Source organism: Numenius arquata, chromosome 1 (assembly GCF_964106895.1).
Source record: "Numenius arquata chromosome 1, bNumArq3.hap1.1, whole genome shotgun sequence".
NCBI lineage: Eukaryota > Metazoa > Chordata > Aves > Charadriiformes > Scolopacidae > Numenius > Numenius arquata.
In genome coordinates this window covers 80,385,020-80,409,242 of record NC_133576.1, presented here as the reverse complement: position 1 = coordinate 80,409,242, position 24,223 = coordinate 80,385,020, and positions in this window count along the sequence as shown.

Here is a 24,223-nt window from a genome sequence, read left to right as displayed (position 1 = left end):
TCTTCAGGACTATTGGGATTCTAGTTTACTAAGATTTTTCAGGCTTTAAACTATAAATGACTTTTCAAAAGCGTGTCAGTAAGTCAGCCTTCTAAAACACATCTTTTTCTCCCTACTGCCATGCCTATCTCTATGAAAAAAGGTGGCATCATTCTGCAGCATGTCACCAAAGAACAGGACATTTTATGATTTGTTAAATTGCTGGGCTAGGAGCTCAAATCCTGGTGGCTTTAAACAATTTTAATGATATAAACTTACTTTAAAATAACTCTTAAAATCAAGCTGAAATTGTTAGGTCACACTGTTATCTGAAGTAGTTGCAGAAGTAGTTCAATTGAATCCAATTTAAAAAAAAAAAAAATTTTCATTTTAACTGCAATGTCATTATGGATTGTGAGTCTAAGGTCATATAAACCAGCAGCGCCAGAGAAAGAACCAAGGAGGGAAAAATGCATTCAGTTCTTTTAAACGATAGGAAAATTTGTGGCTTTGAGCAAGGTTTCGTAATAGCTATACTTCAGTCAAAGTTCAACTTGAAGGCAATGGAGTATAAAATAATCTCCCATAGAGGACTGACCATGTGAAATGGCCACAGATGAAAGTAACAGTTTTTAAAACTACTGAAGCACAACCATGAGTGTAATTTGAGGACTGGCATCAACAAATAACTCAAGGGAAAAAGAGAAGCAAGTTTAGATTACGGTATGATGTAAATTGGGAAGAAAGGAGTTTAAGCATCACATTTCAATCATAAAAATGAGACTATTTTAAATTCATTTTTTCCACTGTGATATCTGCTGATATGCTTGAGCCATAGAGTAAATACAGATGTGAAGAGAAGTCAAGCGGTGGTTGACAGTGTGCACTTGTAGAAATGACGTCTTATATTCTTTCATCTTCGTGTGCTGTGGAATCACTGACCTAAGCTTCCTACCTGCACCGTGATCTCATTCCAGCTAAATTTTATTTGCATTTGGATTTTGGCACTTTGTAGCAAAGTATCACCCCTTTTAAGTTTATCTTTCATTGAGTAGTCCCAAGACTGATATAAAATTATTTTTAAAGTAAAGCTGTCATGTTTTTACATATATTACTGTCAAAAAAAGTAAAAAAGATGCTTATTTCAGATAAACTGAAAAAAAAAACCAACAAAAAACCACAACAACAACAAAAAAAACCCCACAAACCAAACCCTCCCAACCTTACTCCTTTCTCTTCCATTCAGTTTCATTTTAAACTACTGCACCATTACACAGAAATGTTAGAAACTGTATTCTTACTTGAGGTTCTTTGCCACCTGGAATCAAGCCTATAAACTCCTTATAGGAGGAAAACTTTTCATCTTAAGACAATTTCTTGGGTAAGTTCTAGCTTTCATCAGTCTGTGGTACATACTTTCTGATTAGAAATTGTATCTTTCAGTTTAATAGTTTTTGATGCACTTTTTGTTCATAAATTTGTCTAATTGTTAACTCATCTCGCCTGTTCACATGCATAACATTCTGAGCAGTAAGTGCTACAATTGAATAATGCGTTACATGAAAATATATTTTCTTCCGTTTGTTTTAAACTAGTACCTGATTATTTCATTCGATGACCCTTAATTCATATATTGTGGAAAACAGTGAACTATGGAAAACAGTGAAGTGTTTCTATTTTTTTCTATACCTCATTAATTATGATATAAACTTATGTTGTATCTTCCATATAGTTTTCACATTTTTAAGTTCCTAGTTGATTGACTTTGTCCTTGTGCAGAAGTTTAAAACTTTTTCTTACCTTTGTTATTTCTCTTTATATCTTTCCCCATAGTACTCTGCCAGTTATTATCATCAGAAGATCAGAAAAGTGCTCAAGTTCAAAATATTTATGCAGTAGCCAAGTGATGTTCTCTGCTTCTTTTTTTTAATTCCCTCTCCTAATAATTCTGAATGTTTTTTTCTATGTGATGAACATTGACGTTTTGAAGGACCTATTCATCATAACTGTCTTGGGTGATATTTAATTCAGACTTTACTTTTGTCTGTGTACCGTTGTTTATTTTACTCTATGTACTATTTCACATTGAATTTCATTTCCAATCAGCTAGTCTCTGAGTTTTGTGAAATTTTCATGCAGCTCTTTTGAGTCAATTTTTTTTCAGCAATACCAACAAAGCTTGTCACCTTACTCCTCCTCTCTGTTCACTGCGTCAGATGAAAATGCATTGAAGAGTACAAGTCCCTTCACAGACCTCTGAACAACGTTTCCTTCCTCTGACCATGAGGTGAACTTCAGTAGTACTAAGTAGTTAATAACATAGAACTTATGTAGTAAATTACATACATAATTTAATCTTCCATGATTTTATAAAGTTCCTTTAAAAAACTTGACTATCACATAATATTGCTGATTTATTGATACTCATTCTTTGAGTTTGTTTTAATCCCTGTTTTATGTTTTCTTCACTTGGAAACAGTTTCTCAAATTCATTTCTTCACAAAGATCCTTCATAAGAACTTCCCAAGTCTCTCTCTATAATGAACACAAGAATGTTCTTCATAATGAACTTATGCTAAAGACTCAGGATAACTGAACTGAGGAAGACAAATTTTGTGAGATATCAGAAAATTAGGAACTGTACATTATGTTAGATACTGCAAAAGAATCTCATCTACTATCTCTTTTCTTCAAGAGGAGTCTTTATTTATTTATTTATTTATTTATTATATGGATGTCAGGAAGGGTACCATAGCAACTTCTTCCTTGGCTATAGGGGTACATTCTGTTATTTCTGGAAACAGATGTGTAGTATTTTTAATTTATTTTCCCCTGAAAATTAATAATTAATTTCTCACTGTCTGTTTGGTCTTTAACCTCCAAGACTGCACTAACTTTAGCTAGGAGGTTCTAAATCAGAACTTAATTTATGTGGATTTGGAACAGGAATACTTTATGTTAAAGTCTTGAAGCCATTTCCAAAAGGTAAGTGCTACCTCATATGATGGTGATATTAAATGTACAGATCTCTTTTCTCTATAAGCTTAGAACACAATTGTATTTTCGTATGGGCAAGTAAATAACTTTCAGCTGGTAAAGATTTTCAGCCATTAGTGATGTGGACTGAAATTGAACTTGTAACCTATATATGTACTCTGGATTCTTAATCATAACTGTAAAGCCCCTCATTTTTTTCATTCTTTTTTTGACAAAGAGGAGTTTAGTCTAATATTCTGCTTCCCTCTACTATGGCTCAATTTAGTAGACCTAAGTCACAGTATTATATGAGATACAATTTTGAAATTATTTCTTCTTATCTTGTATGAGAATAGCCTACATCAGAATCAAATAATAACAGAGTCTATTGGGAGTTCTAGTTGATTAATGACTGTGGATTGGGCTGAATAATACTGAGCACTTATGTAGCATTTCACTTTACATGTTCAAAGTGCTGCACAAATATTATCTAAATAAAACAAATGTGCCTCATTAAGGAATCTGTTCACGTGTATTCTGATGAGATAAACAAGCATGGAAAAATGCTTGCTTACCTAAATGTTTCTCCTTCTGCAAAGGGAATTGTGTTGGAAATGTAGTTCATCCTTTTCCAATATTTTGTACTAGAGTGTTTGTTTCTCTTTCATTATAGAGTGAGCAGACACCATTTAAGATGTCTCTTCAGGGTGGGTGAATGTGTATTGTAGAAAAATAACTTTGGAGTTTATGACAAATATTCTATTAACACAGGAAACTTCAGCTTTAGCATTTAGCAGCATGTGGTAAAGAATTTTAATTTCCTTATTTTAAAGGTTAAGTGTTCCTTCAAGCCCACTTGTTACCATTCCCAAACAGAATAAATAGGGAACTTCCTCTAAGAAACTACTCTAAGAAAACTACTAGTTCATTCTATAAATATTTTAATAGAAAATCTGTTACTTTCATAATCATATCCCTAAGTGAGCAGTCGAGAATGGATTTAAACAACTTTTTTAATGACATGGAGACTTTTCAATTCTAAACATTTTAATTTTTTTTTTTCTTCAGTTGGAAGAAACATTTGAGTAAGCCCTGGGCAAATTTGAATATGTTAATATAAATCATTGGCCAAGGTGTGCATGAGAATTGCTGAGGCACTTTTTACACTTGAACTATGCATTAAAGTTCCACACTCACCAGTTCACCAAGGCTGACATAACTGTATTACTTGTATACAATTTGAAGCAAGGGGTAATATTTATATCCATATGACATTTAAATAAAATTCATAATCAGTACTCTCATTCTTTTTATGCAGCAGTCCCTTCCTTGTGGATAGGGCCACTCAGACTCTTGAGAAGTCAACTTTAATTATACTAGAGACAATACATATGGAGTGAGTGACACCCTGTAATAAAAAATCATCATAGCAATAGTGAGAACACTTCTATACTAGCCTACTTCTCTAGATAATCTTAAGCTCTCAATATACGAAGATGAGTTGGGTAACAGAACCATTGGATCTCTTTTCCTAGCAGATCTCATTACCCTTGCTGAACTCCGGAGCCTTCTAGTCCTGATATTTGAAGTCTCTTTGTTTGTGCTTAACCCTTTGTTTTCTCATTCAGGTCCTCTAGATTCCTTACTGGCAAGATACTGAGGTCTTCTCTCCATCCTGATTTTATAATCTGTCACGTAATCACGGAATTGTCAGACCTGGAAGGGACCTCTAGAGATCATCTAGTTCAACTCCCCTGCTAAAGCAGGATTGCCTAGAGCACATTACTCAGGACTGCATCAAGGCGGGTCTTGAAAATCTCCAGAGTAGGGGATTCCACAACCTCCCTGGGCAGCCTGTTCCAGTGCTCTGTCACTCTCACCGGAAAGAAGTTTCTCCTCATATTTAAATGGAACTTCCTGTGTTCCAGCTTGTGCCCGTTGCCCCTTGTCCTATCGCTGGAAACCGCTGAAAAGAGTCCACCTCCATCACCCTTCAACCCACCCTTTAGGTACTTGTAAACACAGATAAGGTCTCCCCTCAGCCTTATCTTCTCCAGGCTAAAGAGACCCAGCTCTTTGAGCTTTTCCTCATAAGGGAGATGCTCCAATCCCTTAATCATCTTAGTTGCCCTACGCTGGACTCTCTCCAGTAGTTCCCTGTCTCTCTTGAACTGGGGAGCCCAGAACTGGACACAGTATTCCAGTTGTGGCCTCACCAGTGCAGAGTAGAGGGGGAGAATGACCTCCCTTGACCTACCGGCCACACTCTTCCCTATGTAGCCCAGGATCCCATTGGCCCCCTTGGCAACAACGGCACATTGCTGGCTCATGGAAAGTTTGCTGTCCACCAGGACTCCCAGATCCTTCTCCTCAGTAGTGCTTTCCAGAAGATCCACCCCTAACCTATATTGGTGCCTGGGGTTCTTCCTCCCCAGGTGCAGGACCCTACATTTGCTTTTGTTGAACCTCATTAGGTTCTTCTCTGCCCAGCTCTCCAGCCTGTCCAGGTCTCGCTGGATGGCAGCACAGCCCTCTGGAGTGTCAGCCACCCCTCCCAGTTCGGTATCATCAGCAAACTTGCTGAGGATACGCTCTGTCCCCTCGTCCAGGTCATTGATAAATATGTTGAACAAAACTGGACCAAGTATTGACCCCTGGGGGACACTGCTGGTTACAGGCCTCCAACTTGACCCTGCTCCATTAATTACAACCCTATGAGTTCTGTCACACAACCAGCTCTCAATCCACCTCACTGCCCCCTCATCTAGCCCACACTTCCTTAATTTTCTAATGAGGATGTTATGGGAGATAGTGTCAAAAGCCTTGCTGAAGTCACGGTAGATGACATCTGCTGCTCTCCCCTCATCCAGCCATCCAGTTACAACGTCATAGAAGGCTATCAGATTGGTCAAGAATGATTTACCCTTGGTAAATCCGTGTTGACCACTTCCAATAACTTCTTGATCTTCAGAGTGTTTGGAGATGACATCCAGAACGAGTGTCTCCATTATTTTCCCAGGGACAGAGGTGAGACTAATTAGCCTGTAGTTCCCTGGGTCCTCCTTGTTGTCCTTTTTGTAGACTGGTGTGATATTTGCCTTCCTCCAGTCCTCAGGCACTTCTGTTCTCCAAGACCTCTCAAAAATGATGGAGAGTGGCTCAGCAATAACATCTGTCAGTTCTCTCAGCACTCGTGGGTGCATCCCATCAGGGCCCATGGACTTATGGATGTCTAGTTTGGCCAAGTGGTCTCTAACCCAGTCCTCCCCAACAGAGGGAAAGTCTTCCTCTCTCCAGACCTTCCCCCTTGTCTCCAGAGTCTGGGATTCATGAGGCACAGCTTTGGCAGTGAAGACCGAAGCAAAGAAGGCATTCAGCAACTCCACCTTCTCTGTGTCTTCCACTGCCAAGGCACCCACCTCATTCATCAGTGTGCCTACATTTTCCCTAGCCTTCCTTTTTTTTATTGATATACTGAAAAACACTCTTATCTTTAACTGTGGTAGCCAAGTTAAGTTCTGTCTTGTCTTCCTAGAATGTAACAGCTGCCTGCATTAACAGAATGAAAACACAGCCTTGGTATACGATAGGAAGTACCTGGGAAAGGAAAATCCCACTTAGCTCCTGGAAATTTTGGAGCACATTTACAAAGCTTGGTACTGACAGTCACCACTCACTCCACTCATTCTTGTACTCAGCAAGTTGCAAAACATTTCAGATATTGCCACATGGAAGTCAGGCAGCTGTATTTGCACCGCAGAGTTGTCTCAGAGTGCAGAAGGAAACCTAGAGCACTATCATAGAATCATAGAATGGTTAGAGTTGAAAGAGACCCTAAATATCATCAAGTTCCAGCCCCTCCTGCCATGGCAAGGGACACCCCCAACTAGACCAGGTTGCTCAAATCCCCAACCAGCCTGGTCTTGAACACTTCTAGGGATGGGGCACCCACAACGTCTCTGGGCAACTTGCTCCGGTGTCTTACCACACTCACACTAAAGAATTTCTTCCTGATATCTAATCTAAATCTACCCTCTTTCAACTTAAAACCATTACTCCTTGTCTTATTGCCGCACTCCCTGATAAAGAGTCCCTCCCCGTCTCTCCTGTAGGCCCCCTTCACGTGCTGAAAGGCCATTATAAGGTCTCCCAGGAACCTTCTCTTGTCTAGGCTGAACAACTCCAATTCTCTCAGCCTGTCTTCATAGGAGAGGTGCTCCAGGCCTCTGATCATTTTTGTGGCCCTCCACTGGACCTGTTCCAACAAGTCCATGTCCTTCCTGTGTTGAGGACTCCAAAGCTGGACACAGTATTCCAGGTGGTGTCTCATGAGAGCAGAGTACAGGGGTAGAATCACCTCTCTCAACCTGCTGGCCATGCTTCTTTTGAAGCAGCCCAGGATGAGCTTGTTTTTCTGGTCTGCCAGCACACATTGCTGGCTCATGTCAAGCTTCTCATCCACCAGCACTCCCAAGTCCTCCTCCTCCTCCTCCTCGGGGTTGCTCTCCAGGCATTCTCTGCCCAACCTGCATTTGTGTCTGGGATTGCCGTGTCCCAGGTGACAGGTGACATATCTTCACTTGGTCATGCACGTGTATGCCACTTAGGAGTTAGATAAAGACTGAGGCCGTTGAAATACCCTACAATGATTGCCCTTATTTTCCTCTTTAAAGACAAGCAAGCAAACATACAAATACTGTATAATCAAAATGGCTTCTTAAAAAAAAGGGCTTAGTCCAGCAAACAATTTATTCTGGTGAGTACATCTTATTATTTTACCAGCTTGGAAATATCTTTGAGAAATACTTGCCTGTTTGAAATTGAACTGACCCCACTAGCACAACACAGAGTACAGTTTGCCTAGACCTAAGGTTTATATTATATTTTCACATTTTTAACCAAAGTTAGAGAAGGGGACAAAGAAAAACGATAGGCCTCTTTTTTCTTTATATTTTTCAATGAATTATTTTATTTAGTGACATTTTTATTAAGAGTTACTGAGTTTTGAGATTCTATTGATTTATTTTTCTTATGTTTCTCCCATATGAGCACATGTGATTGCAGCAACCATGTGTGGTTACCCTGAACTCTCATTTTCTATTGCAGATATAGGCTAACTCATCTTTTCAGCTTTTATACAATACAGTCTTGGAAAACAGGCACAAGAACACAAATGACAGCTGAAGGGGAAGCTTATGGGATGTGATTGGACATAAGGGTTAAAACAGTCTTAATTTTCAGCACAAGTGCTATACTTTGCAAGTAGCAGATGCTTTATAAATATTCCCTTTTATTTTGAAGTTCTAAACTATAATCTATGAATTGAAGGACAACTTCCAGGGGAAGTTAAAAATTCACTTATATAGTCACAACCCCACTGGAATAAAACAAACCTTAGCAGAAAAGAAATCAAATAACTCAGTACGGAATAACAAATCTAAATCTGGAGGTGATACTAAGGAGATCAGGAAAAACATACAAGTGAAATATTTCAGCAGTGGAACAGGTAACAGGTGGAAAAATACAGTCGCAGGAAAGATGCCAAGCATTGTAAAGTGCAATGAAATTGAACATGTGAAGTAATTACAAAATTCAGTTTCAGGACGAAAATTAATTTTGAAACTGCCAGATACAGTCTGAATACGTGGAATAGGACTGTAAGGTAATACTTGTAGAGAACTTCATCCAGCAGTGTGATAAGAAGATGTCCATAATTTATTTTTGGAAGCTTCGCAGTAAATATAACTTCTGTTACACCCGGTTTTATTGATCAGCAGTTGACCATCTGAAACTAAAGGTAAATTTTGTTCCAGCTCATGCTTTTTTTCTAGATTTCAACTTCATAATCCCCTTATTCTACCTGCCCTCATTGATCCTTTCAGTTCTTGGCAAGTTTTCTAAGGCTGTATTTACCTATCTGATGCTTGTTCCCTTACAAACATGTCCTTTTGTATTCTTGATCTTTTTCTTGTCACCTTTTATTTTGATTTGTTATTTCATAGTCATTTGTCTGATTTCTTGTCTGGTAAGATAATGTGCCTCATTCTTCTTTGTTTTCTGGGCTGGATATTCACAGTTTTCTCCTTCATATCACCAGAGAAAGAGCTGTACTGCTGAAAAATCTTGTCATCACGAGGATGAAGGATGTTCATGCCCTTCAGATAAATCATTCATTAGCTCATTTCATCTACTGGAGTGAGAACTTTGTTTGCACATATAAGACAAAGAAGATGCCCAGTAACCTGCAAAAATCATGCTTACTTATTACATCACGTGAGATTTAATTAATTGCTCTGTGCAGGGTAAAAGAACCTGGGAACTTGTGTTCTTCAAGTAGAGTGATATATACTTCACATGTATTATTTCTTAAATACAGACCAAAAAGTGGTGTTAACATTTACTTCTAACAGTTATTAGGACAACTAAAGGCTGATTAAAAGTTTGTAAATGTGCTTTCAGGATCTCCTGGCTGATAGCAGTACACCAAAAACAATAGTGAAAAATGCTGTTTAACAGTGTTTCACCAACTTGCCATTGATTCAAACAGTACTGTAGGTGATAGGATCTAGAAATATATACACCTTTGCATTTGTGTACTGAGAATGAAAAGTGGAGAAAACTATTAAATCGTAGGTTAGCTAAAATCTCATACAATCTCTTTTCTCTCTGAATGCATTTTGTGGCAAGGAATTTCATTATATGTATCAGAATATGTTAAGGAAGACCTGTTGGTCCTGAATGAGAACAGCTCCAAAATGTTTTAAAATGTGGATGTGATATGTGCTTACTAAATGCTACTTTACCCCTAAAGCAGTGCCCTTCATAAAAATAGGTTTTACAAACATTCATTAAGTTCCTAGACCATAATGTTGTTATAACCATTTTACCAGGAAGAGAAAAGGAGGTCAAATGGCAATTCTTCCACTCATTATGTTGTTACCAATGCCCCTTATTGTTACCAATACCCTTGCTGTTTCTCTCTGTTTTTTTTTTCTTCATCTGTTTGTTTGTTTGTTGTTTTTTTTTTTTTTTTAAATTTCAGAGTTCACATTGAATCATAAAATCATAGAATGGTTAGAGTTGGAAGGGACCTTAAAGACCATTGAGTTCCAACCCCCATGCCATGGGCAGGGACACCTCCCACTAGAGCAGGTTGCTCAAAGCCCCATCCAGCCTGGCCTTGAACACTTCCAGAGATGAGCATCCACAACTTCTCCTGGCAACCTGTTCCACTGCCTCACCACCCTCACAGTAAAGAATTTCCTCCTAATATCTAATCTAAATCTTCCCTCTTTCAGTTTAAAACCATTACCCCTTGTCCTGTCACTACATCTCCTGACAAAGAGTCCCTCTCCGGCTCTCCTGTAGGCTCCCTTCAGATATTGGAAGGCTGATTGCTAATGAATTTTCTTTGGATTAAATTAACGTTCCTGGGTTTGTCCTCTGGATTTACTTATCTCATATAACCTTGGAATCAGAGAGTATCAGGCTGGAAGGGACCTCAGGGATCATCTGGTCCAACCTTTCTTGGCAAAAGCATGGTCTACACAAGATGACCCAACACTGTCCAGCTGAAGCTTAAAAGTGTCCAATGTTGGAGAATCCACCACTTCCCTGAGGAGATTATTCCAATGGCTGATTGGTCGCACTGTGAAAAATTTTTCTCTTGTGTCCAATTGGAATCTCCCCAGGAGTAACTTGTACTCATTATCCCTCATTTTTTCCATATGACCCCTTGTAAAAAGGCAGTCTCCATCTTCTTTGTAGCCTCCCATTAAATACTGGAATATGGTGATAAGGTCTCCTTTAAGCCTTCTTTTCTCAAGGTTGAACTAACACAGTTCTCTCAGCCTTTCCTCATATGGCAGCCTTCCCAGTCCTTTGATGTTCTTTGTGGACCTTCTCTGGACCATCTCTGGCATGTCCACACCTTTTTGTAGAGCAGGGACCAAAACTGAGCACAGTATTCCAGGTGCAGCCTGACAAGCGCTGAGTAGAGTGGGATAATGACTTCTATATCACTTGTAGTGATACCCTTGTTGATGCATGCTGTTGGCTCTTTGCCGCAGCAGCACACTGTTCACTCATATTGAGCTTGTTGTCCACCAGGAGCCCCAGGTCCCTTTCCACAGAACTGTTCCTCAGTCAGGTCACAACAACCCCATGCATTGCTACAGGCCTGGGGAAGAGTGGCTGGAAAGCTGCCCAGCGAAAAGGACCTGGAGGTGTTTGTTTAAAGCCGACTGGATATGACCTGGGCAATGTCCCCAGGTGGCCAAGAAGACCAATAGCATTCTGGCAGGTATTAGAAATAGTGTGGCCAGCAGGACCTACTAAGTCATCATCCCCCTGCACTCAGCACTGAATGAAGCTGCACCTTGAGTACTGTGTTCAGTTTTCGGCCCCTCGCTACAAGAAAGACATTGAGGAGCTGCAACGTGTCCAGAGAAGAGCAACAAAGCTGGTGAAAGGTCTAAAGAACAAGTGTTATGAGGAGTGGCTGAGGGAACTGGGTTGGCTTATCTGGAGAAAGGGAGGCTGAGGGGAGACCTTATTGCTCTCTACAAATACCTGAAAGGAGGTTGTAGCAAGATGCGGTCAGTCTCTTCTCCCAGGTAACAGGTGACAGGACAAGAGGAAATGGCCTCAGGTTTCACCAGGGGAGGTTAAGATTGGGTATTAGGAAAAATTTCTTCACAGAAAGTGCTTTCAAGCATTGGAACAGGCTTTCCAGGGAAGTGGTTGAGTCACCATCCCTGGAGGTATTTAAAAGACATGTAGATGTGGTTCTTAGGGACATGGTTTAGTGGTGGACTTGGCAGTGTTAGGTTTACGGTTGGACTTGGTGATCTTAAAGGTCTTTTCCAACCTGAATTATTCTATGATTCTATCTTAATCTCATTCTTTATTTTGTTCCTTAATGCCTTACACAAATCCCAGGATAGATTAAATTAGGAAACAAGAAGCTGGTGTATACTCACTCATGAGAGTATGTATTAACAGAACTGCAGAAACAGATTAAAGTTTCTATGAGAGAAGTCTTTTATTCAGACAGAGCTACTCAAAATCGTGGAATACTTAATATATGAGAGATCTAAACCATGTTTTTTTTCTTTATCATGTCACTTCATGAAAGTTATACCTTTCCTAGCAATGCTGAACTTTATACTGGAATCTGAGTCAACAATTTACCTTGAGGAAATAATATGGTACTGATAAATAATAACTTCAATTCCAAATACTCTTTTAATCCCAGGCAATATTAAAAAGCAGAATGGTTTAGTTCCCATGCTCCAGTCATGCAGATGTTAAGTACAAAGAAATTCTATCTCTGTTAAGGATTTGGTATTCTCCTCAAATAAGAGAAAAGTATTTTTCTTTTCTCACACCTTCAGTCAAGCAGTAACTACCCTCTGAATTAAAAGACTGTGGGTGCTTATGTAAACATCAGGCATGTCCTCTTCCTTTGCATTTCTCTTTCACACCGAGAACCAGAGGAGCAAGTACCTAAAATGGGAACTTATTGACTTCTTGGGCACATTTATGCAAGCTGTTAAAGAAACAGGGAAAAGATGGCATATGATATGCTTGAGGGAAGGGATGCCATCCAGAGGGATGTTGACAGGCTGGAGAAGTGGGCCAATATGAGCCTTAGGAAGTACAACAAGGCAAATTGGAAGGATGTGGATATGAGCTGGCAATGTCTGCTTTCAGCCCAGAGAGCCAATCATATCCTGTGCTGCATCAAGAGAAGTGTGGTCAGCAGCAGGTCAAGGGAGATGATTCTCCCCCTCTACTCCTCTCTCAGGAGACTCCACCTGGACTACTGTGTCTAGCACTGGGGTCCCCAGTACAAGAAAGACATAGACCTGTTAAAGTGGGTCCAGAGGAAGACCACTAAAATGGTCAGAGGGCTGGAACACCTCTCCTATGAAGAAAGGTTGAGAAAGTTGTGGTTGTTCAGTCTGGAGAAGGGAAGGCTCTGAGGAGACCTTATTGAGGGCTTTCAATATACAAAGGGATCTTACAAGAAAGGTGGAGGGAGACTTTCTTACCAAGGTCTGTAGTGACAGGACAAAAGGCAGCGATTTTAAACTGAAAGAGGGAAGATTTGGACTAGAGGGTGGTGAGTCACTGGAACAGGTTGTCTAGACAAGTTGTGGAAGTCCTGTCTTCAGAAGTGTTCAAGATGAGGTTGGATGGGGCTTTGAGCATACTGATCTAGTGAAAGATGTACCTGTCCGTGGCATATGATCTTTAGAGGTCTTTTTCAATCCAAACCATTCTATGATACTATGAACATTAGGCTAAGCAGATAGGTGAAAAGGGGAGGTGGGAATCATGAAGTGAAACCCAGTACACTCAAAACAGCTGAAGTTCCAGAAAATTTGTGAACAACGTTTCAAATGCATGTGCAGAAGAAATTCCAGTTAAATACATGCGCATATGAGATTTTGTGTGGGAGATATGTTATACTATGTACTTGTGTAGGACAGTACCTAGCATGGCTAGATTATGGTATGGAGTTGAGTCTTACAGCACTAAATGAGCCTCATTTACCATAGTATCAGAGAAATCCACGTATCTGTGGCTATAATGAAGAGTATTCCACCTTGTAAGGAAGGTATGGACTGAGAGCAAGATACTGGTTCTGAAAAACAACTTTTTCCAGTAGAATGTAAGGGGATGGTGTTGATTTTTTTTCCCTCCACAGCTTTGTGTCTGCTTGGGGTCAGCTGAGTCTAAAATCTTATCCAGCTGAATCAGCCTGAGTCATCAGAAATCTAGGCTAAGAAACCATCGATCAAGGTTTTCAGAACTGCAAGTTTATACTGGAGTGCCTGAATTCCACATCATTTTGACTGAAGCATTTAAATGTTTATTAAGGGGAGTTGTTTATATTTTTTATGCCTGTCTGTTTGTTTTTAGTTTGGATCTATTAATCAAAGCCTAGCTCAGGACTTAGGATTTGTGAGCGTTTGCAAACTCACTCTTTTCAGTTTAAATGGCTCCCTGCCTTCCCTCTCAACGTACAACAGTAGCATGGTAATAGCAAGTTTTAAAAGGAACATTCCTGTGTTTAGTTTAAAACTTGCTATTTTGCAAAGGGAGAGCTAGCTCAGTATACCTTACAGACCTTTTAAATCAACAACTTGCATAATATTACTTGCATTACCAGAGATTGCTTCCTTTATATTGGATAAAAACAGATATGATATACATTCAACACTATGAAATTTATTTATACATGACGTTGTTTCAATGACAATTTTCTTTCAAATGCACTGCAGCATTTTTTTATCTTTTGATTGTACTTTTACCTAAAGTACGTTCTGTATCTTTACTGACTGCTAATTCAAGTGAGATTCTATTTGACATTCATTTAAGTAGAACTTGTATTTAAAATTGTACCTTTCATAAACACACCATTAAAATCACCATTTGAGCCTTAAAAATATCAAATTGGGGTACAGACTATTAAGTTTCCACTTTTTTCAATGTGACTAGCCATCTAAATGAATACATCAGCCTATAGAATAAAGTCTCAAGGAGTAACCTCAGGATATGGTCCAATAAAAGAACAATGCAAGAAAGCACCTTTCATTTTTATGCTTTGAACAATTCTTCTGATATGAAGCATAATAGCTAAGGCTGTCTCATCTCTTTTTTCTAATTAGTGGTATAGGACAGAGAAACAGTGTGGTAGCATGCTATTCTTGTGTCCTGAGCACAGTGTACTATCACAGCTCCTAACACATGGACTGGCAAATCTTCACTTTTATAGTGGCAGATCTAGAAAATTTTGGGGTCTACAGATTAAATTCTGAAAGAAATTTCAAATTTTAATTTTTTATATATCTATATGTTTATAACTCAGAGGCATCTGTTTGGTGTTTGTTATATGTCTCTTACAGAATTGATTTGTATGCAAAGTGTCACTATATAGCAGTTTAAGTACCTTTGTGAGATAAATGGAAATTGATGTATATTTTAAACCTAGAAGGAACATTAATATTTTTGCATTATATCAATGTCAGAAGATTGATATAGCTTTTTCTCATGGCTCAACCACTTTACTAATTTTAGATTTGCTTCAGGATATAGAGAGTATGTAAAACAAACGTTGTGTATTTTTATATAGTAATCAAAATATTCTACCCTTGAGAGATACTGTTTTTCTAAAGGAATGGACTGGAAAAAATTACTTTTCTTTATAGTGTAGAAAAATTACGCTAAAAAATTTATTGATTTTATTCTGCTTAGCTCTAAGCTTGGTATAATTATCACTTCTTAAGAAAATGCAAAAGAAAACATTGATGACTGACTCACATAATCAAAATATAGATAAAAAAGGTACCAGTCCTGAAAGTGATATCATACATCTGCACTGCTCTTCTCCTATAGAAATTAATCAACTTCATTTAAGATTTGTGTATCACAAAAACGGATGGGACTGATCATTACAATCCAAGAAGTTGTACAAATGCTAAAACTAACTATTAATACTCCCCTCCCCCCAGTCAAGAATTTAATATGCAATGCTTTTGTATCTCCATACTAATTTCTGTAAGGAACATACATATCAGACAAAATTTGGTGGCCTTTTACAATACTGCCACAGACTTGGTAGACAAGGGCAGAGCGACTGACGTCATTTACCTGGACTTATGCAAAGCATTTGACACTGTCCCGCACGACATCCTGATCTCAAAATTGGAAACTCATGGATTCGATGGATGGACCACTCGGTGGATAGGGAACTGGCTGGATGGCCGCATCCAAAGGGTTACAATCAATGGCTCAATGTCCAGGTGGCGGCCAGTAACGAGTGGTGTTCCACAGGGGTCGGTACTGGGACCAGTACTGTTTAACATCTTTGTCGGTGACATGGACAGTGGGATAGAGTGCACCCTCAGCAAGTTTGCTGATGACACCAAGCTCGGTGGCGCAGTTGACACGCTGGAGGGAAGGGATGCCATCCAGAGGGACCTAGACAGGCTGGAGAGGTGGGCTCATGCAAATTGCATGAAGTTCAACCAAGCCAAGTGCAGGGTCCTGCACCTGGGACGTGGCAACCCCAGGCACAAATACAAGTTGGGTGGAGAATGGCTGGAGAGCAGCCCCGAGGAGAAGGACTTGGGAGTGCTTATGGATGAGAAGCTCAACATGAGCAGGCAGTGTGCACTGGCAGCCCAGAGAGCCAACCGTGTCCTGGGCTGCATCAGGAGAAGTGTGGCCAGCAGGTCTCGCGAGGTGATTCTGCCCCTCTACTCTGCGCTCGTGAGACCCCTCCTGGAGTACTGTGTCCAGCTTTGGAGTCCTCAACACAGAAAGGACATGGACCTGTTGGAATGGGTCCAGCGGAGAGCCACGAGGATGATCAGAGGGATGGAGCACCTCTCCTATGAAGACAGACTGAGAGAGCTGGGGTTGTTCAGCCTGGAGAAGAGAAGGCTCCGGGGAGACCTTATAACAGCCTATCAATACCTGAAGGGAGCCTACAGAAGAGCTGAAGAGGGACTCTTTGTCAGGAAGAGTGGTGACAGGACAAGGGGCAATGGTTTTAAATTGGAAGAGAAGAGATTTAGATTAGATATAAGGAAGAAATTCTTTACAGTGAGGGTGGTGAGGCACTGGAACAGGTTGCCCAGGGAAGTTGTGGATGCCCCATCCCTGGAAGTGTTCAAGGCCAGGCTGGATGGGGCTTTAAGCAACCTGCTCTAGTGAGAGGTGTCCCTGCCCATGGCAGGGGGGTTGGAACTAGATGATCTTTAAGGTCCTTTCCAACTCTAGCCATTCTATGATTCTATGATTCTATGATTCTATGAAAATGCAACAGGAATAAATGCAAGCATAATATGGCTGAAGTAAAGTCTATGTAAAGTATATAATAGGAAAAGAGAACACAGTGAAATTTAGTTCAACATATGCAGGCAAAAGGTTTGGGCTTTGATCCTGAAATTGTGTTGGGCTAGTAGAGTCCTTTGTTTATGTAAGCACCATTAAAAAACATTGAAATTTGCAGGGATCTAGCCAGGCACAGGTTAGCATGTATCTAGTAAAAGCATGTAAATGAATTTCATGAAAATGAGGCATTTCAGTTTAAAATATGTCTCTCAGTCTCACTACAATTGCTCAACTCAGCAACTTTGTGACCTGAGCAAAATGCAATTTATAATACAGCAACAGTTTTTAGTTATGTCAGTTCTGGTCAATGAGTGAATCTACCTGTCAATAAGCTGTGGGAACGTTGGAGGCAGGGAGGGAACTGGCCACTAGGTTGAAAAAAATTATGTGGCTGTTTTAAGTAATTTGATTTGCCCAGTGGCTGATGTTGACTGTGTTTCTATTTTTAAATAGATATGACAATTTGGGAACAAGGTCTACCTTTTCTCTGTGTTCCATAATGTTAGCTTGAAAGTCCCTTTGCTCACATTCATTAATTTTAAAACTGCCTGGCTGTTCTTGAGTTTTAACAGTGCCTTTTTTCATTTGTGAATGCAGAGCTTCCTTTAGTGGCAATAATGTTGATTATTTCTAATGATTGGTATATTAAAATGATGTAAAAAAATTCCAATAAAGCTCCTTAAAAGTGCTTGTGGCTTTGTTTCCACAAATAATGATTCCTCTAAGGGCATTGTTTGCTCTTGATGAGTTTGTTTTAAGTTCACATTAGAAGAACCTTTTGCTCCCATATGATTGCCTAAGGCTTGAACATATATCGCCAGAATGAAAAAAAAGAATCAGAAAATTCTAGAGAATGCCCATTACTTTCTAGCCTTTTAAGGAAGGATAAAAAGTGAGCTTTATAAACAAGAAGGAAACAAAAATGTCATCAAAAACCCCCACTCACTTTTCATTTTCCTACTTCTTATCTGTAACAGTCAGTTGGCAAATATTATTGAAAGAACTATTTGATCTTTTTCTTGACCAAAGATCTTGATACGGTACTTTTAGAAGGGGAAACATAGATGAGCGATAACATGAAAACAGATTACTTTTTATTATAATTCAGATTTTTTTCAAAACTTGTGTGTAAGTGTCATAGCCTTTAGAGAGAGAAATAATGAAAAATAAAAAAAGGAGGAATTGTCAGCAGAGACAAAATGTGAAGATTCTGACTCCTCATCACCCCTCATTTAGTGGGGGCAGAATAAATTCTCATGTTCTGGAAGATGAAATTTCATACTGTCCAGTATCACGTTTGAGAGAATTAAAGTGTCAGAAACTCCTAGGCATATTATAAAGGTTGGAAACAAAATAAAGCTGATGAGGAATTTGATCAAGTCCAGTAAGGGAAGCTTGGAAAAACAGCTTTAAGTCCATGACCACACTGTTATAAACCTGTGATTATCTCAATTCCCTATACCAAAGAATATTTCTGCTTCATTCTGGAAAGCTCAGAGGGATAAGAGATAGGTGAATGTCATTGCCTATCAAGTAATTGAAGATTATGGAAAATATTTTTATGGAATGACTGCTGATGGATGGAGAAAAAGGTTGTATGAATATGGGAGAAATTCCAGTTTTCAAGATAATGTCTGGAAATGTAATGTGTTTGTTTGTTCGCTTGCTAGTTGTAGCAGATGCTTGAACATTGTGTCTGCTTTTGGTTTCTTGAGCTCATTCTTTCTGTCACTGTGAAGTCCTGCAACCTTTACTGAGATTCCACACAAAAAAACTAAAAGATCTGCCAGCAGAAATATGATAGCAAGGTAAGCGTTTGCTTTATGCCTGTGGTCAATAATACATGTTCTGTTCCTCACTAATATCTTCATCCAGGTGAACAGCAATATTTCCATCCATCTTGGAGGGAATAAGGTTGCTATGGAAGATCAAAGTGACATTATTATGCAGGCTGGGATTAAAATGCTCCTTCTTTTATTCTAGTATTTCCCTGAGTTCATTCAAGAAAAAAAAAGAAAGGATGGGAGTGAAGGAACATCAATACAAGGATAAGAATATAATTGAGCAACTGAGTATTTGAGCTTACTTGAAGTTAGAGGACCTACACAGAAAAATTTATTGCAATACAGCATATATGTAACATGTTTTTTTATCTTCATTCTGTCTGAACCGTTTGTATACTAAAAGCAGCTTACTCTAGGGTGTATTAGAAAAACTAACAACGTAAACAAAAGGCGACAGGGGTGAGGGGAAAGCAAAGAAAATACAAGGTCATGGAAGATTTACCTAGCTGGTGTGAGATCAATATCATTTTTGTAACTCATTATCCGGAGCCCAAAAGATGGTATAAAAATCAACAATGTATTGAAGTAACTACATCTTCCTCAGCAAGATTTATGAGACGAAGGAGAAAGAGAAGAAACTACTCCTATATTGCCAAAGATATCAAATCTTCATTAGTGTTGTGAAAACAACATCATTTATATTTATTTTCAGTGAGTTAGAAAAATCCAATAGATGCACACAACAAACAATATGTTTTGCTGTGACATCATGTACAGCACATAATTTTTAATGATATCTCTTCCCCCCACCCCCACCCCCATGTCATTAATGCAGCCTGGATTAGATTCTGTGGTAGGACAGCTTTTTAAATTTCCTTCTTTCCTACTGTGTTTGTGGCTGAAGTTTTTCTTTTTTTTTTTTTTATTTCAAAACCAGCTGCATCCACAAGGCCTGTTCTTGCTATGTCTGTGAAAACTGAACCACTACTGCAGAAAATAATCATGGAGTGACAAGAGACAGAAAAAAAATCAGGGGCCTGGAGGTTATAGACCACATGCAATACAGGTGTACTTACACATATAGTAAGGCTGTCAAAAAGTGGATTTAGGGTTATTAAGATAAAAGGATTAGAAATGTTACAAGAAAGTTGTTTTTGAGAAATCCTACTTGATGTATTTTACAAAAGGATTATCACCATCTCTAAGGAAAAACTGTGCATTTGAAGATCCATGTTGTAAACATTTAAGTAGCTCAGTTTTCCCTTTCCGGATACATTCAGAATTTACATAAAATTTTATTACTATGTGAAATATTTTCCTGTGTCACTCCTGAAGAAGCCACTCCTGAATAAGACCAGGATATGAGCCAAACACTTTCTATATTTCCCTCAGTCATATAAAAATTATCTCTATTCATCTCGTCATTCACGTTGCAAGTAGAAAGGAGAGCAGAACGGAAAGGTGATACAGAACATCCCATGAATTACCAGACCTATCAAGAAGTGAAGCAATTTTCAAGATCAAGAAGATCTCAACTGTCATCTATACAATCCTATTTTTACCAAGAGGTAAAAAGAAGAAGTTCATTTTAAGTTATCAAGAAGTTCATTTATCAGTTATCAAGAAGTTCATTTTTTTCTCAGTTGTTATACTATCCTCAGTCTCTAAAATACTGAAATTTACAGTAATGCCTTATAAACTCACTCCTGAAGTGATTTTCTCTTTTTCTGAAAACAATAGCTATATGTGTGATGTATAGGAAGTGCAAAAGTATTATTTTAGTGGCATCACAAATGGAAAATATCTACATATCTCTCTGTATGGCCTGCATTTTCCTTGAATTGTATGTGTTCAACAACTGGTTGATTTTATTTATGGTTGTCCAAGGGAACTGCTGCTAACTTTCAGTCTTGAAGATTTATCTAATTCATCTTCTTGATTTAGGTTACTGAAGAAGAATTTTCTGTTGCATAATTTTGAGTTCACTTGACTCAAAACGAATTTTTCAAGTGCGGACAAAAAACCCCAGTGGATCTTTATCAAATGTATGGCATAACCCTGTAAAGTTGGAAGGCTTCACGGAGCCAGTGCCAAACATTATATATACTGAGAATACTCTATTAGATATGTAACATTGAACAGTTCAGTATAGTTTGTGTGCTACTGTTCAAGGTCAACTAATTATATATATTTTTTCCACTGTTGTATTTTTGAATATCAGTATGCCTGAGAGAGTACCAGTTAGTCCACTGTTAGTCCACAATGGCCTTTTCTATCTGTTTATTTTATGGGAACATCAGAGCTCTACATAACTAATGAAAAGGCAGCCTAGGATTTTGACTTGTGACAGAGCAGGGTTATATCTAGTCTAAAAACATGATTTTATCAACATTAGAGAATACTTTTGATAAGATTACTACTTTTAAATTCTGGGATTCAGCTTTTTAGGCTTTTGACTACCCCTACTGATTTGGTTTGGCACCTTCTGCAAAGTAAGCATGTCAAGAAATCTCAGATTAGTTGTAGGGTGAAAACTGTCATATAATTTGCTGATTTGTGATGTACCACAGGTGGAAGGGTTAGAGAAAGAAAGGAAGAAGACATTTGTTATTCAGTGGCTTTCTCAAATACCAAATTAGCAATATGTGCACATGGTTCTATACTGTCCTCTTTCCCTTGGGTGTTGCTTCTGTCTCACAGCAAACTGAAACCAGCTTGTGTAAAAATCCTTTGGCTGAGGGTCAGAAAAAAGTAACAATTTTCTTAACCTTTCCACCCGAGTGTCCTCGAGAAGAACAAAGGGATTAGCAGACCAAAACCTTTTTGCTCACCATCATAGATTACTTGTTGCTCAAGTAGTAAGTATAGGCCAACTAAAAAGAAGCTTACTGCCCCTCTGTAAGCATGTGTTTGGAGATGCTTGAATATTGTTCAGCTGTTACAATGACAAGCTGAAGGTAATTCTTATCCTTTTGTGGGTAGATATGACAAGAAAACTTACGTAGTAGCAAAAAGCAAATATTAAAGATGCTTTGGTTGTAACACAACAAAGAGTTCACCTGAGTGTCACACGTTAATTCCTGAATTTCAGATTAAATACTTGTTCAGATAATTACTAGAAATCAACCAGATAGTCTTGTATTGGATCAGAGCAAATTTTATTTCCAAAGTTTCTTAATATCGTGGCAGCAGGAGTCACAAACCAAGGCCAGAAACCAAGAATATTTGAATAGCTCTGCTGAGTTTCAGTGCAGTGAAGTCTACAAATTATGAATTTTCATTAGTTGTTATTGTAAATTTTTGCCCTAGTTCTTTATAAATTTGTCTATATTCCATTTCGACTGTTCCATTTTCTTCCTAACATTCATAAAATCTTTTCACTAAGATTCTGGGAGTTACTACTACTAAGGGCTCTGTTATCACAATTTAATCCAAATTACCTTTAAGAGGAATATCACGTTCAAGTGATAAGTGTTTCTTATATTTCTAAAAGCAAGTTCATTTAGAGTTACATTGCAAATGAACCTGTGGTTATTTTTGAAAGTACATCCACAAACTATGCAACAACAACCACATTTCACTTCTGTAAGCAGTAGCAAACAAATCCTAATAGTAGTCTTCCAAAAAGAACAATTTCTATTTTGGATATATGGTGAGTAGGTACATTTTGAATTATTAGTTATCAGTGGAATAAAGTTAGCATTGATTTAAAATACCAATGTATTAACTCAGGAGAAAAATAGTGCTGGGAAAATTAATGCTGGGAAAAAACATTTGGGATTTATGATAACTAGGGTTATAAAAACATAGCAAAAACTAATAGGCCTGATTACTTTTTATTATTGAAGCTCTCTGTGTGGGTTCTCAGTGGGATTCTGCAGCAGTTGCTGTGAGTTTCAGAGTTTAACTATTGGGATTTTATTCACAGAGGAAGCAGTGAATACTGAAGCTTTAGTACTTTCCTGTACGACAAGGAAAGGAGTTGGGCTTCAGACAGGGTTACTTGCAGGAAGTTAGCCAAGAATTTTTTGTGAGTTATTATACGATGTGTTATTCTTATTTGGTCAGAAGGGAAACACTTCCATTAAGTTCACTCTCAGATATGGTAGGATTTGGTTTTCTGTTGGATATATCCATAGCAACCAGAAAATGGTTATCCTAAGGTCTACCAAATAATATTCTGTAATTCTTTGAGAGCTTCATTTTGCATTTCGTATTTATCACGTTCTTTTAATTTCTTTTAGAAATCAATGTAAGTGATTAAATTAATAGAAAAATAGAACTATATGAAAAGTTAATGACATTTTCATGTCTTGAAGAAGATACTGCAGCATTTTACTTGGAAGTATTAATTGAAAATATAGACATTTCATAGACCATCTATCAGAGAGACAGTACTTCCAACATGTAAAGTATAACCATATATTCAGCAAAGCTGCCCAAACTGTTACTGAAGATCAAATTTATCACCGTTTGTAGCTCCTTTCTGCTCAATGAATCATTTATAATCTGATTACTGTTTCTGGGAACATGTCTTATTTTTGTGTATGCCCAGAGTAGTTTTAACAAGCAATGTGGGAGTATAATAATGTTTTGACTGTTAATGAAGGAGTGCAATATACACAGCTTAGAATGGCTTGTTCTCTTTTATCTTGAAGTGTTTTCTCATACTTTTGGGCTGTATTCTTTGGACTATAAAATGCATTTGACACCATGGACAATAAAAACACATTTAAAAACCTGAAGTTACATTTGATACATGAGTTTGATCACTACTGTGCTCCTTTTAGATTTCAGACAAATCAGACACTGATTTCTGAATATGTAATATCTCAATACAATGTCACTAGTCACCACTAAAAGTTCTAGGTTTAACATCTTTCAAGCTCTGGCTTGTGAGAAGAAAAGGCAGAGAAGAAGATTAAGTCACTATAGGCTGCACGATTGAAACTGTTTCATATGACTACTTATTTATGAGCTTTCCTATAAGTTGGCTGCCTTTCAATTATGATCCTGTAAGTTTTGAGCAATGGTAGAGATGCTTTTTCATTCTTTTCAATATTTTTTCTTAAGGGTAGGAAGACTGTTCTGTGCTTCATTTACTACATTGCACCACTGTATTTGGAAATGTAGAACTGGATTGAAGACCTGATGGCCAAGGTTTAATTGAAATCTCGTGAACTCAACTCAAATAGCAAGCTGTCCTCTTTATAGAGAAGAATAAAATCAATATTTAAAAAAAAAGAATGTACTGTACTTTATTCTCAAAAGTAACTTCTGGAACTTTTTCCAAATAAAGTTTATAAAAAATTAATGTTAAATAACCTTTTTGAGGAAAGGAGCTCAAGGATTTATGTATTAACCCCTTTTTTTCTAAGTGTGTCACTGTACAGGCTGTGTGCTTTCCAGTTGGCTAAAAGATGTTTTAAACAGACAAGAAAAAAATCCAGAATGGTAAAAAAAAAAAAAAGACTTAAGGATATAAAAGCTGAATGTTGTCCCGGTTTGACACTCGGTTGGTCGGCGAGGCGGCGGCAGCAGGACTGGCAGCACCGGCGATGAGGACTGAGGTGAGC